At 44.8% G+C, this 15,140-nt stretch overlaps 1 long non-coding RNA gene across 2 annotated transcripts; it reads right to left on the bottom strand.

Moving 5' to 3' along the window:
• Positions 1-5,098: 5,098 nt before the first annotated feature.
• LOC128334063 (uncharacterized) lies at positions 5,099-11,799 on the bottom strand. Of its 2 annotated transcripts, none has more exons than XR_008311170.1 (3): positions 11,695-11,799; positions 8,308-8,427; positions 5,099-7,117 (listed from the first exon to the last, which is right to left on the bottom strand). It is a non-coding gene; the product is annotated as an uncharacterized LOC128334063 (long non-coding RNA). The 2 variants fall into 2 exon arrangements; XR_008311169.1 differs by lacking the exon at positions 11,695-11,799 and adding an exon at positions 10,653-10,823.
• Positions 11,800-15,140: the final 3,341 nt, after the last annotated feature.

Below are 15,140 nucleotides of genomic sequence, written 5' to 3' on the forward strand. Positions count from 1 at the left end.
AAAAGTGTGTATATATTTTTCAACTGCCCCATAACAAATGTTCTCTGGGTGTCTCACAAAACAAACCAATAAATAAAAACACATGGAAAAAAATTTAAAACATCAAAACTTTTAAAACCCTGGGCGAATTAAAATATCTTCACCTGGTGCATAAAAGACCATAACAGTGGTGCTAATTGAACCTCACTGGGGGGGCTATTCCATAAATGGGGGCCCAGCACTGAAAAGGCCCTCTCCCTAGTAGCCACCTAACTCACTTCATTTGGGGTCTTGCAGCAGGGCCTCCAAAGAAGAGCTTAAGTTTCTATGGGATAAGGTTCTTTTTAACAATTATTTTGGAGAAGGAGAAGCCCCTGTTAACTGAGCAAAGAGGCACCTTTTTAAAGGAGTGATTATTTAGCAGGGGGAGAGCAACTGGCCCAATTCAACTCCAGCACAGCATCACTCCAGTGGCTATTGCTGGCATCTGCCTTGAGTTTCTTCTTCAATTGTGAACTCGTTGAGGACATGGAGCCATCTTATTGATTAATTAATTAATTCTCTATGTAAACCGCTTTGGAACCTTTTGTTGAAAAGCGGTATGCAGGAGACCGTCTTTATTCATAGGGGTTCCATTCTTGCCTGAAACCAGGAGTACATAAACTGTGAATAAAGAAACCTTACCCCTATGGGAATTCAGGGGTTAGGTTCCTTAAGACTAAAAAAGAATGAAAAATTCTGGTAGGGGTCAGAGCGTGGTTAATTTCAGGGAGAACATACCTTCCTTAATGGAGGTATATCTGCACAGTTGTCCAGGCTTGGCTGTGCATCTCCCCTTCCCTTTGACACACATTACAGGAGGTATACCGTGTTCACAGGTGCAGCACCGGAGAGCTTCAGCTGCAGAAAAGTAAGGAACCAATTTCCAGTGAGTTGTAAGTTACAATCGGCTGTAATTCCACAGGTCTCCATGCGCAAGATAAAGAGAAGGTTGCAGAGCAAGACAAGGGCAACCATATGTTCCTTCCTCAAGGAACATGGGGAAACATCCGCTCAATACATTTCCTCAGAACCTAACTGAAAGGTAAAATACATGTTTCTCATTGCATGCTTTGATTCCTGATGTGCACTTAACTTATACTCAAAAGAAGAGAAAGTCACGCAGTTCTCCACCACTTCAGGTATTATCTCATGTCCTTTTCTGGCAACCCTCTACTCTGCATTCAGTAGAGTATGCTCACCCACTCTGAACGGATGTGGGTGAGCATAGGGTCATGTTTCTTAGCCAAGCCCCCCAATGCTGAAATGCCTGCTGCCCATGCTCCAATGTGGCTGCATATTTACATGGAGGCCAGTAAACACCAAACAAGCAATTGCCCAGAGATGCAGCCAGCAATGGCGTTGGAGGACATAATTAATTCAGACAAAATGTTGTAATGTACAAGTGTACAGATGTCGATAAACTCGTGCACATTTTTGTATGAACGGCTGTACCTGCATTCCTTTAAAAAGTGAATCTGGATACAGAACTATCAAGCTATCTATAATGTGTACTGCTGTACCTATGTTCAACACAATGTGTGAATCTGTACCCGTGCACAGATCTGTACCTGTGTACACTGTACACTCATTGGACGAGTGTTCAACATAATGTATGGATAAGGCTAATAAGATATATTAATGTCTGCAAAGGGCTCTACTGACAACTTGCCTTCAAAGAAAGGTGTATCTACATACCCCTGTTCCCCATCTTCCTTTTGCTCAATTCTGTTTCTGGTACTCACCCGAGACACAGCACAGCAGGACTATCAAGCTGAAATGCAGGACCCTATCCATCATTTCTGTTTGCACTATAGCCAACGACTCAACGGAGGAGCCAGTCTTCTCAATGGAACCAAAGAGTGACCAAGGAAACACAGAAACTGGCTCCCAGAAGTGGGCAGAGATTAATTTAAGCTCCGTGGGATTGTTGACCACTTCCTTCCAGGAGTCCATATTGAGCTTCCCACCTGAAATGAAGGTTTGATGATAATCTGATTGGTGAGGCACAGCTTGAGAGCTTCAAAGGACGTTCTTTGTCCCTTTGACGACTTTAGGCAAATGCTTGCCACCTCCATGTATTAGTAAGTGACCAAATACCAACACAAGTGGGAATACGTTTGTGAATCGACGACAGAAAACTGATGTTCATGCCAAAAAAATATGGAGTCTGTTCTGACAAGCAAAGATTCCTGGGTAGGAGGAGATTAACCCAGTAACTTGTGGCCATTTGTGGCTGGGGGAGAGCTCCCAACCCAGCAGTTCCAAACTTGGAATAAACGTGAGGTAGAATGTTGACCTTGCACTTGCCCATGCCTCCATATCTATTGTTTTATATCATTGTTTTCCTCCCCCCCCCCCGCTCTTTTTATTGCTTTTTATAATTTTAAATCTGGACTTTTACAATTTTATACTCCCCTTTTTTATTTGTTCTGGGCATTTCTATAATAGAAACTGTATCATTATATTATCATTATTTTGTCTCTTTTAGCTTCAGCAATTTTAGGTTTTTAGCTTATTTCATTTTAATGAGTATATTCCATCTATTTTACTATTTAAACTGCAATCCTTCTAAGTTTTAGCCTTTTGATGATATGTACTAATATGTATTTTAACTTGCCTTTTTAAATTGCAGCCATCCTTAATTTTAGATTTTGTCAAGTTATGTACCATCATATCGTCATAACAACGTCATCAATTTTATGCTGGTCTCTTACCGTAATAAAGGATTGATGGATGGATTGATTGATTGTGAGGCAGAATGCAAACCGAGCCCAGCCTACCTTTTGTTTTCGTCATCTGCAGCACCAGCACATTTTAAACTGTTCCGGGGTTCCCAGTGGCCATCTTAACCATAAAGTTGGGTGGAAAGTGGGGCCAGGGTGAGGAGAGCTCTTCCTGCACTAAGGGTTGCCCCTCCACTGCTCACACAGTGCCTTGTGGGATACTGGCAGGCCCAGCTTTGGTTTTCCTTCCCTCCTGGAGCACACAGCAGCCCCATTGTGTGGAAATTTGTTGTTTTTTTTGTTGTTGTTTTTAAAAACCCAACTGGGGGCTGGGTAGGTTAGTTTGAGTCACCTAAGAGACACAGGGTTGGAATGTGCCTCCCTTCCAGCCCACCCCATTTGGTCACGAGAACAGACTCATGATCTCAGGATAGGCGGCCAGAAGGATGGAATGACTTCCCAACTGCTTCAGCTGTGACGAAGGCAGGTCACAGCACAACGTGTCTGGATCATGAATGATGCTGGAGATGCATTCTCCACTTAAACAGACATTTGTTAGCTTACATGGTTCCTCTTGGGATTGCACAGTGACCTTGGCTAATGACAGAGTCACCATTTTATCCAGGTGAGTAGGCATGAGTATGAAACAGAGAATATCCAGACTGGCATGAAATGTTCCCCAAGTTGTGTAAAGGGGCATCTAGTTCAGCAAAGCTCTTTGTTGCTGGTGGTTTGTTGCATCATCTGCTATTCATATTTGTTCCAGGAGCAGCCACAACCCACACTGGCTACCTCTGTTCAGATTCTTCCATGATGCAGCTGGACAGAGGTCATGTGCTCTCCTTGTTTCCGGACATCGTCATTCCACCCCTTTTCTATTTTCAGAGCCTTTTCAATGGTAAATTTCCATCATTAAACCCATGCACCTGTTCACCTTGGCATATTGTTAATGTCCCTGCCCGTTTCTTTTGGTACAAGCTAAAACAAGCTTCATCATCCTGGAACCTCTCTTCTTTCTGACTGTTTTATGTCCTTTTCTTTGGACGATCTAATTTGCCAGTGCCCCAGCACCTTGGCATGTTTGCTCCAAACTCATCAAGGAAGTGGGGACGTGGACACAACTGAGGAAATGTGGTGTGTTTTAAGAACCAAGTGGCCAGTTCTTGAAGAAGACAAAAGAAAACCACAAAAATTGTCCTCAGGTCTCCTTCACAAGTTTCTTCTCAGGGAAAGCCCAAGGTAGGGATGTGCGCAAAACAGTTTTACCAGGTTTTATTTTTATTTTTACCAGTTCAGTTTGAATCAAACTGAATTTGAACTAGACTGGTTCAGTTTTGCCCCTCTCCGGACTAGGGTCTGGCTCAGCTCAAATACAAGCCAGTTCGGGCCTCTGACAAACACATGGAGGTGGCAAACATTTGTCTCTAAAGTCACATGCATTCATTTGTTAGGGAGCTAGGGTTGCATGCATGCTCACTACTGACAGACCTATGTTGCTACACACATTCATGCAATCAAAAACTGTGTTCTACCTGGGATTGCGAGCTCTGTGTGCTTGTGTGGACACAAGGTTAGAGGAAAACTTGGGCAGAAGTGATTGTGTGGAAGCAAGCTAGAAGGAAAGGCTACCCAGGTTTTCACACAATCACTTCTACCCAGGTTTCCCTCCTACTTTTCTTCCAGATAATCACTTCTACCCAGTTTTTCCTCCTAACTTGCTTCCACATGACTGAAAACTGGGCGCACACACAGCTCCCAAACCCAGGTTGAACACAGTTTTTGATTGCATAAATGACCTCATTGTGTGAAACAGCATTCACAGACCATGAGGCCAAACCAAATATGAAATACAATGGTAAACAGTACTGATCAGCTGGATAGTGCTGATCTGGATACCTAAGGGCATTTTCTTGCAGGAATTTCACACAGGTTAAAAGTAAGGTAGGATGCTTATGGATCCCATCCTGCTTTTTGTTTTGGTCATCTGCTGTACTGGCACATTCTAAACTGTTCCTGGGCCAACTTAACCATACTGTAGAGACAGTACAAGTAAGAAGAGTTAATCATACTGTAAAGTAAAGGTAAAGTGTGACGTCAAGTCGATTTTGACTCCTGGTGCCCACAGAGCCCTGTGGTTTTCTTTGGTAGTATACAGGAGGGGTTTGCCATTGCCTCCTTCTGTGCAGTATGAGATGAAGCCTTTCAGCAACTTCCTATATCACTGCTGCCCGATATAGTACCAGCGGGGATTCGAAGTGGCAACCTTCTGTTTGTTAGTCAAGCATTTCCCCACTGCACCACTTAAGGTGACAACCATACTGTAGAGACAGCTAAAAATATCAGATAAACCACAATAGATTTTAGGATTCCAAAGTTTATTTGATAAGGCAACAGAGGACCAAAGTTAGAGACTGGCAGAGGAAATGGTACTCCATGAAAAAAGTGTGTTTAAAAAAAAATAAAAAATACAATATATTTCATGAAAGCTGCTGTAAGAGAGGACTGGACCACCAGCACCAGAGCAAATGTTGCATTTAGAAAAGAGACACAAGGCATGGAGACCATTCACACAATCAAAAACTGTGTTCTACCCGGGTTTGGGTGTTGTTTGTGCTCCCAATTTTTGGTTGTGTGGAAGCAAAGTAAGAGGAAAACCTGGGTAGAAATGCTTCTGGGGAAGCCAGGTTTTCCTCCTACCTTGCTTGCACACAAGCACATCTACTCAGGTTTTCCTCCTTTCTTGCTTCCACCTGACTGAAAATTGGGAGCACACAAAGCTCCCAAACCCAGGTAGAAAACAGATTGTGCGAATGACCTCATGATCTAGCAAAAGACGGGCATCTCTGCTTCAAGCAATTTCTGTACTGAGAGGGATATATGCTTAAACAGAACTGAAGCTTTATTGATGAATGGTAGGATGATAGTGTTAGGGTGCAATTGACAATAATCCACACCTTTTATTTTTAAACACACTGAAATGTAGCAATAGCCATTACTGGGAACGCTGAAAAAACTAGCAAAGGAGATTATCAGTTCTAAGGGTTGCTGTCCACACTGGAATGAAGTAGGGGCTTCAATGTTTAACCAATTAATCAGTTAGGTCACAAGTTCATACTGATTCTTTGACTTAAGTTAAGATTCCCAGTTATTGTCCACTCACATACTGCACAGAGAACCATTGATGGGTGGAAGACACATCCATGCTGTTCTGAGGCTCTCCAAAGCCCATGAGCCTGGCTGCAGAGGTGGGCTCCATGCCTACTAAGCATTCTGCAATCACAGTTGCAATGCTAGTGTGAATAAGGAAAGCAGTGTTGCAACTGTGATTGCAGAAGGCTTAGAAGACGCCAAGCTTCCCACGTCCACCTGCAGGTGGGTTGGCTGTCCCTATCCCATCCATCTCTCACATGATTTCTCTCTCCTCTTCTTACCTTGCTTTCTGAGTTCACATGACCACAGATCATGAGCGTTGTGTGAATGAATCTTCTGAGGTGCTACATCCATGTGTAGAGCCTCACCAGACTCTCCCCGCAGACAAGCAGGGAGCTCACCCTGGCCGCCCACATGATTACTGGCTCTGTCATGGAGCCGAAAGGGGAAGTGGGGATTGGGGGGCCACCTGGCCCCTAGAATTCCCAGAATGCCCCACGCGAGTGCATGGGGCATTCTGGGGAGACCCCCAATGCTGGGAGGCTTGCTGTAGCCTCCCAGTCAGGGGTCTCCTCACAAGTCACCATGGCACAGACCCATGCAGTGGCATCTTATGATCAGGGAAATTGAGTTAGTGGAGCACCCATTTAATGGGAGGGGTATTTCATTGCAGCACACGACCTCCGAAAACCATGCTTAGCTCCCCTTGCCCGGGTTTCTGAGCTCGTGAGAATAACCTCACTGTCTACTATGCATTGTCTACTAATAGTTGACTTGCTTTGATTGATTACCCATGTGCAAATCTAATTGGTTAATTACAACTCATATGGTCAAATTAATCAAGGGACAGTCCCAGAATTCAGAGAAGTTGCCCAGGAATTCAAAATCCAACCTGCTCCCCCAAGAGCAACCCCCAGTTCATTGCCGCTCTAGAGGGAGCTTTCTTCTGCATTCATGATAAAAGGCCAGTGAGCCATACGGAGGAAGAGACGAACCAGGACAAGGTATGACAGTACAGAGTGAATGGCGTTTCCCCACATTTCGCTTCAGGTCCGACGAAAGACATGCTGAGCCCTTCTGTTCCACCACTACAGATTAGGAAGAAGAGAAGTTACAGAGATCTGCGTTACTGCAGCATTTGTAGACATGCTGGACGTTTTGCCCTCCTGAAATTTCTTGGCAATCCTTGACACAACCTGCCACACTATAGAGGCGAACATATTCTGGAAAGGAAGAGAGAGATTGTGAGCCTCTAACCCCTGCATAATAGAGAAAACCTCCCATTTTCCTATTTGTGGTACACCAATCCAGGTGAAATAGCAGTCCTTGTACTTAGGAGCATAGGAATGTCGGAAGCTGCTGTATACTGAATCAGACCATTGGGCCATCTAGTTCAATATTGTCTACACTGACTGGCAGCAGTTTCTCCAAGATTTCAGGCAGGTGTCTTTCCCACCAGTGTTGTAGTGCTGCAGGACAGGCAATGTGGCAATCCCTGTACTTTTTCCTCCTCCAGGGTCTCTCCGTTCCTTTTTCCCCCAAATCTCAGATGGGTAGGCTACTGAACTGTTGTATTTAAAGCTACATCTATAACTACATCTATAACTCAATGACTGCTATTTTATATTAATTGAAGTACTGTTATTTCAGTGAGTCTGCTCTAAACATCCAGATTTGAATGGAAGATTCAATGACTGCTATTTTATATTAATTATTGGACTGGGAGGAACTGGCAAGGGGGCAGTGGGAGTGGCGCCCAAGGGGATGGTGTGGAGGGCAAGCGAGTGGGTTGACAGCCGCAGGGGTGGCTGACCAGCAGGGGGAGGGGGAGGCGAGCGAAGTGGCTCTGGAGGCGAGGAGGTGTGGTGGTTTGGGATAATCCATTCCTTGATCCAGGCCAGCTTTTGAATGGTGCTTTAGTTACATTTATTCCAGTCCTGGAGTCGAGGCGGGGCTAACAAACAGCCAGCAGCAAGAGCACTGAAAATTAGTCTGCACTTGCCTCTCTGTACATAATATCTATTTCAATAAACCATTAATATTCCTGATTTTACTCCGTAACTGCCTTGGCCTTGCATACCACAACTCTTTCCTCAGGATTCTACAGGAGGTGCATGCTCTTCAGACGGGTCTGCCTAATTATAGCTCTACCCCTGCACCCACCACCTCACTCTCACACACACACATTTCATTTACAAATAAATGTAAAAGTGAGGTCAAACTCCCATTTATGTCTACATTTGCTGCTGCCTCTGCCCTATTCAGTTTGCCTCTCAATGTGCATGCTCAGAAGCACATCCTTTCACAAGTGCTTGAAACCAATGCAGGCCCTGACATGGAACGTGGGTTCCAGGAATAAGCTCCATTAAGACCAAGAATGGTCATCCAAGCATCCTCTGGAGTGGACACCTACCAGTGTAGAGCTCCTGACGGTAGCAGGATTCTCCCGGTCTTGCAATGCAGGGAGGTTTTGCCTGGAAGCATGTGCCATTTGACCGCTCATTGTCACATCTGTAGCACATGAGACCACACACTGGGCAGAGCAAAGAGAGAGGGGAACCATTAGGAAGGCAAAGAAGAAATGGAATCCATACTATGGCACAGTGGTATTTTGGCAGGTATAGGGTTAAGAACATAAGAACATAAGAACATAAGTCCTGCTGGATGAGGCCCAAGGCCCATCTAGTCCACCATCCTGTTTTGCACAGTGGCCCACCAAATGCTACTGGAAGCCCACAGGCAGCAGTTGAGGGCATGCCCTCTCTCCTGCTGTGACTCCCCTGCAACTGGTACTCAGAGGTATCCTGCCTTTGAGGCTGGAGATGGCCTATAGCCTTCCGATTAGTAGCCATTGATAGACCTCTCCTCCATGAAGTTATCCAAACCCCTCTTAATAAGAAAGAAGAACCCAAAGTTAAATACACCAGTTCGAATGGGACTTTTCTGAACCCCTTCTAAAATGTCAATGTGACAAGAAGCTTTTTGTTGTGTTTGGGGGGGGTGTTCCTTCTGCCCTATCTTCCTGCCTGCCCACATCTCATCATTTTTAAAAAAAATTAGTCCATTTTTTTACTCCCAAACAGCCCACCAGCCAATTTCCAGGTTTCTCATATGATTCTCGGGTGTGAGGTATTGTCCCCTTGGACTCGCTGATGTTACCTCACTTCCCATGAAACTCTCTGGTGTTGTGTTACTTTTCTTCCGGGTTTACAGTGAGTAGCTGCAGTTACTTTTTATTATTATTTTTTCCGTTGTCCTGCCTCTGACTGCCAATTTTTGGAGGGGTCCAAAGGACCCCGAACTGACATTTGTAGGGTCGGGAAAGGTCAGATTGGACCTGACTCCGGTTTTTAGGGCTGTGCACAGGCTTACTAGACATTTTGGAATCTAGAGAGCTGTCAATCAAAATGTTCCATTAGAGGGAGTGATAAGACAGAACAACAGTTAGACAGGGCTTTGCGTCAGGAGAAACGCAGGGAAGAGCCTCTCTTAGGTCTCAAAGAAAAGAGAGCTTTATGTATAAGCTGGGTTAATAAGAAGTGGCATGAAGTGGACTTTTTGGGGGCACTTTGTGAAGTGCCCAGGAACCTTTTTGTATGGGACGGTATACAAATGTGCTAACTAGATAGACTGATGATTATGATGATAATGATTATGATTACATTTATATCCCGCTCTTCCTCCAAGGAGCCCAGAGCGGTGTACTACATACTTGAGTTTCTTTTTCACAACAGCCCTGTGAAGTAGGTTAGGCTGAGAGAGAAGTGACTGGCCCAGAGTCACCCAGCTAGTTTTATGGCTGAATGGGGATTTGAACTCGGGTCTCCCCAATCCTAGTCCAACACTCTAACCACTACACCATGCTGGCGATAGATAGATAGATAGATAGATAGATAGATAGATAGAGCACAACCTATGAATCTGCATCTGTTACACTGAAATCTAAGTATCGGTAAAGACAAATAAGTTGTTGTGGCAAAGGCAATGTTGCAGCAAACAAGCATAAACACTCTACCATTTTGTAGCATAAAGTAAGACAAACAAACCTCAGTGGAAACCTTCTGTTCAATAAATGTTGTTCCATTGACTTGTTTTAAACCTCAGACTGAATGAATTTCTGTCAACCACCCTAGCTATGCTTACGCTAAGCAATGCAAACCAATTTCAGTGTGCTAAATATGGAAGCTTGAAGTGAATTTTAAGGTGTCAGCGTGTATAAAGTCTAATTGAAATCTTCAGGAACATTTATGAATCATAAATAACACTGAAATGTAGCCGCCTAATGGCAGTGGGAGGCAAGAGGCACAAGCACAGCTGGCTAACCTTTCTTAGGAAAGAAAACAAATGACAGAATAAACCCCAGATACAGTTCAGCTCAGGCACAAACAAATATAACACTTCAGGCTCCTTACTTCCCTTAACTCATTTAGAATATTTGTAAATGTAATTATAAAACTAAAATAATGGCCAGCCCAGCCTTCCGGGTAAATTTTAAAGGGGGTAACCAATGTTGTCAAAAGAAACACTTATAACTGGGACGAACAGAGGCTTTTAGCTGGAAGAAAAATTAGCCTATACCAATATATTCTGGCAGGGGGTGATGGGAGTTGTAGTTCAACAACAGCTGGAAGGCCAACTTTGCCCATCCCTGGTTTAGATGAATTCCACCATCCAGTCAAACTGAGAGTGAGAGTGAGGGAGAGCTCAGTTGAGGATTCAGCCCCAGGCATCAAAGCTGCCCAAGTCTCCAAAACTTACCCGTTGCAAAAGAGAGCAACACCCAGAACCCAAGAGACAAAATTGGATTCATGCTGAAGCTTTCTCCTCCCAGACCAAATCTGGTACTAGGCAAAAAGGATGCTTGGGGTGTGGATCAGGATCCAAGTCGGTGAGTAATTGATGGTTATTTATATTAACATCAGAACAATCTGAGTGTATCGGACCACAAATCAGGGGTGGGGCAAACAACTAAGCTTTTAAAAGAAATACCTCTCTTTTCTGTGCGGCTGCCAACTTTCAGCCAGCCCTCGAGGCTTTGCTTTTAATAACAGCTTAATAAGTAGGTGGCATTTCTCATGCATGGAGATAAGCCTGAGCAGGTGTCAACTGAGCACTCAGGAAGGGATAAAATGAGTCCCCCATTCCATAAATTTATTGTTTGTTCTGCCTTCCACTTCTAGTTTTACTTTAAGAATGTTAAAGAGAGCCCCGATTGAGCTCTTCCCCCATCCATTACAGGCAGTGTTTAGGAACATAGGAAGCTGCCATATACTGAGTCAGACCATTGGTCTATCTAGCTCAGTATTGTCTTCACAGACTGGCAGCGGCTTCTCCAAGGTTGCAGGCAGGAGTCTCTCTCAGCCCTATCTTGGAGATGCTGCCAGGGAGGGAACTTGGAACCTAGATGCTCTTCCTAGAGTGGCTCCATTCCCTAAGGGGAATATCTTACAGTGTTCACACTTCTAGTCTCCCATTCAAATGCAACCAGGGTGGACCCTGCTTAGCTAAGGGGACAAGTCATGCTTGCTACCACCACACCAGCTCTCCTCTGCCTGACAGCCTTTATTTCCCTTTCTCTTCTTTGCTGGAGGGAGAGAAACAGAAATAAAGGCTGTCAGGCAGTACTGCCTGAAATTTATTAATTTATTTATTTAACACATTTGTATACCACCCAAAATGCAAGTCTCTGGGCAGTTTACAACAAAACAATTTTTTAAAAACAACAGATAAAAAGGTTAAACCATTACAACCATTAAAATTCAAAACATTAGAACTATTAAAAACACAATGAAAACAATACCGAATTAGAAAGCTTGGGTGAACGGATGCCTCTCGAATGCCTTTTTAAAAGTTGTAAGAGCTGGGGAGGCTCTTCGTTCAGCAGGAAGTGTGTTCCAAAGCTTCGGGGCAGCAATGAAATGGATGGTGGGGGGCAGCTCGGTCTCTCCAGAGCCCAAGCCACGCCCCCATGGGGGTGACGCCTCACACCCGGGGCATCACTAGAGGGGCCGCCGGGCGGGGCCGGACACAAGCCACTAATCAGTAGCTGGGGATGATGGGAGTTGTAGTTCAGAAGCATCTGAAGGACCACCGCTTGGGGACCCCTGTTCAAGGGAGTGTGCCATTACTGCTGTGCCGTTTCTGCCATTATTCTTAATGGAAATAGGTCACCGCTGGATTGATGCAATGCGTCCGTGGGGTGCAGCAGCCCCTACCATTGCTAGCAGCATTGACAGGCTGGTGAGTGCCTCAGAAGCCATGAGCACAGATCCCCCTTGGATCCGCAGCTCCCTGCACAGTATGTCAGCCAGTGACCCAGTGGACTTCATGGTTTTTCAAACAGGGCCCACTTGGGCTCCCACCCCGAAAACCATTTCCCACAGTGCTGCCCTCTGCACCGTATTTCACTTTTCTCAGTGCTGGGAGGGCCCTTTAAGAGAGAGAGAGAGTGTCCTCTCTTAAGAGCTCTGGGAGGAAAACCCTAGGAAGAACTACACTCCCCAGCAGGCCGTGTATACCTTCCCAGATGGTGCAGGGGTTCCAGAGGGCTCCTTTTCCCTTAGAGGACTGTGCCCCTTGCACAAGGCAAAGCACAGCACTGCAGAGTGGGAACAGTCACCTCTGCTTGGTGCCAGAGGGACTGAGTGGAGTATTCAGCTTTGGCCAAAGCTTCACACGAGCCCACTGGCCCCTGGGACTTACAATGAAGTTGCAGATGGTCTGACTCGGTATGTAAGTTCTGTGCCCCCAATCTCCCATCCTCATTTGGATGTTGGGGAGAGCAGTCTCTCTGCAGTCATCAAGACTGCAGAGAGGCAAGGGAGCTGCTTGTGCGGGCTTCCTTCTTAACAGAAGGACAGCCCACACAGCCAATCGGGCTGGAGCGAGGGAGTAACTTCTTCCCTCGGACCCTGGATCAAAAACCGCAGTGCCAGTGTTCAGATGTAACACTGGCTGAACTGCAGAAATGGAATTTGTTGTGGCAAAATTCCACTCTGACTGAAGGTTCAGAGTTGAGTTTGGTGAGGGAAACCATAGACCACATCCCCCCACAAATTGCATTTACCCAAATTCAGACATTCAGTTTTGGAAACGGGAGATGAAGGGACCTCCAATTTCCTGCTACGTCTGAACCAGGCCAGAGTTTTTTTAGGATTACCTTAAGATAATATAGGTGAAGTGTTTGCACACCCAGAAAGCACTATATAGCTGCTAGGTTTTATTAAGAGGAGCACATCCAGAATTCTTTCTAATAAGATCCATTGTAGGAACTGGAGTGTTTGGAGTCATAAGCAAGAGGGCATTCAGGTTGAAATGACACATATCACTGAGCAATCTGGAATGCTGTGGCTGTGTGTAGAATAGGAGGAACTCTAGATTTGTACACACAGTAACCAGGCAATCCCAAGCCAGCTGGCTCTGTTGGCATGTACAGAGTGCCAACTCTGCATCCTTTTAAAAAATATTATTATTATTATTTCTTGTTTACACAGTCAGGCAGGTGTTATTGGCTGGTTTGTTTTATCCAGACATCGAGTCCTTCCCAAGGACCTGGGATGGCTGAATTTTATCATCAATTGTTATAGATAACTTATAGATAGAGGGGCTTACCGTTGCCTGCGCAGCGTGAGATGATGCCTTTCAGCACCTTCCTATATTGCTGCTGCCCGATATAGTCTGGGAAACATACCAGCGGGGATTTGAAACAGCAACCTCTGGCTTGCTAGTCAAGTCATTTCCCTGCTGCACCATTAGGTGGCATAGCAAAGAAGACGTTCTCTTAAATACCCAGGGCCTAGGCTGTTTGGGGCTTTATAGGTTATAACCAGCACCTTGTATTTTGCCCGGAAATTTTTCAGCCGCCATTGAAGCTCTTTCAAAACAGGTGGTCTCTCCAGGATGACCCAGAGACCAACCTGGCTGCTGGATTCTGGACCAACTGCAGTTTCTGGACTACATACAAAGGCAGCCCCACATAGAGCACATTGCAGTAGTCAAGTCTACTTGGCCACTACAAGTCTATAGTGGAAGGACAGGAAGCACTAGGCATCAGATATTGGCAGCAGGTATTTGCTGAATCAAATGCTCACGTGCCCCATCAGCAATTTAATAACTTCTAATTTGAAACTTTAAACGTTTTTTTGGTTATTTTAATTGTTTTAACCTGGGTTTTTGAGTTAACTTAACTTGCTTAATTTTATTAATCTCTTATTTTACATTGTATCTGTTTTATTCATGTTGTGAGCTGATCCGAGCAGTAGAGTACTGGAAAGGCGGGGGATAAATATTTTAAATAAATAAATAAAGCCGCGGAGGACTCGGCCCCAGCTACTGAAGTTGCTCTGTTTGACTTACCCATTGCAAAGGAGAGCAGCATCCATAACCCAAGAGACAAAAGTCAATAAGGTGGCTGAGCCACACAGGTGGCCATATCTCACATTTTGACAGGGCACTGTACTCTACGGAGTAATTTGCTTACAATAGATGGGCTTGACTCTGATCTGTGTATGCTTTGTGGTCTGAGAGAAATGTTAGATCATGTCTTTTGGGACTGTTTGGCTTTTAGTCTTGAATGGGAGATGCTGTTTCCCAAACTGCAGGGCTTGAAGGTTTGAATTTAGTGGCTGCCTTCCAGAACAGGAAGCTTTAGGGTTTAGTACTGAAAGCACTATGGAACTTTTGCATGAGGAGGAGCAGGAGCAGGAGAGCAGGAGAGCAGGAGGAGAGGACACAATCTAACACTTCTCTCCATCATCCTGCCATCATAGCATCTGAGAGCATCAGCTACTAGAAACAAAGAAATGCACTCACAGGAGACCGTTCCTAAACAAACATCCCCCTGGTGAGTGTGGTGAACCATCATGGCAGGAAGTCATGGCTAAGTTAGAAAATTTAAGGCAGGAGTTCTCAAACTTGGGTCCCCAGATGTTGTTGAACTACAGCTCCCATCCAAAATGGCCACTGTGGCTTGCCACAGTCTTGAAGGGCAATAGGATCTAAGGTGTGGTGGGATGCTTGGACCCTGGTTTCTCAGACTGCATACTTTCATTTCCAGTGAACAGGGATGTGCATATCAATTTGAATAGATTCAACTCAAAGCTTGGTGATTCGAGTGATTCAAAATAAAATTGAATCACCCCTTAAAAGGGCAATTTGATTCAAATTCAATTCAAATTTTCAAAATTCAATTAGAATTTGATTCAAGAGCTGTTTGGCACCTTTTTTAACCCTTCAGGCCCCCTGATT

Source organism: Hemicordylus capensis, chromosome 8, assembly GCF_027244095.1.
Source record: "Hemicordylus capensis ecotype Gifberg chromosome 8, rHemCap1.1.pri, whole genome shotgun sequence".
NCBI classification, from domain to species: domain Eukaryota; kingdom Metazoa; phylum Chordata; class Lepidosauria; order Squamata; family Cordylidae; genus Hemicordylus; species Hemicordylus capensis.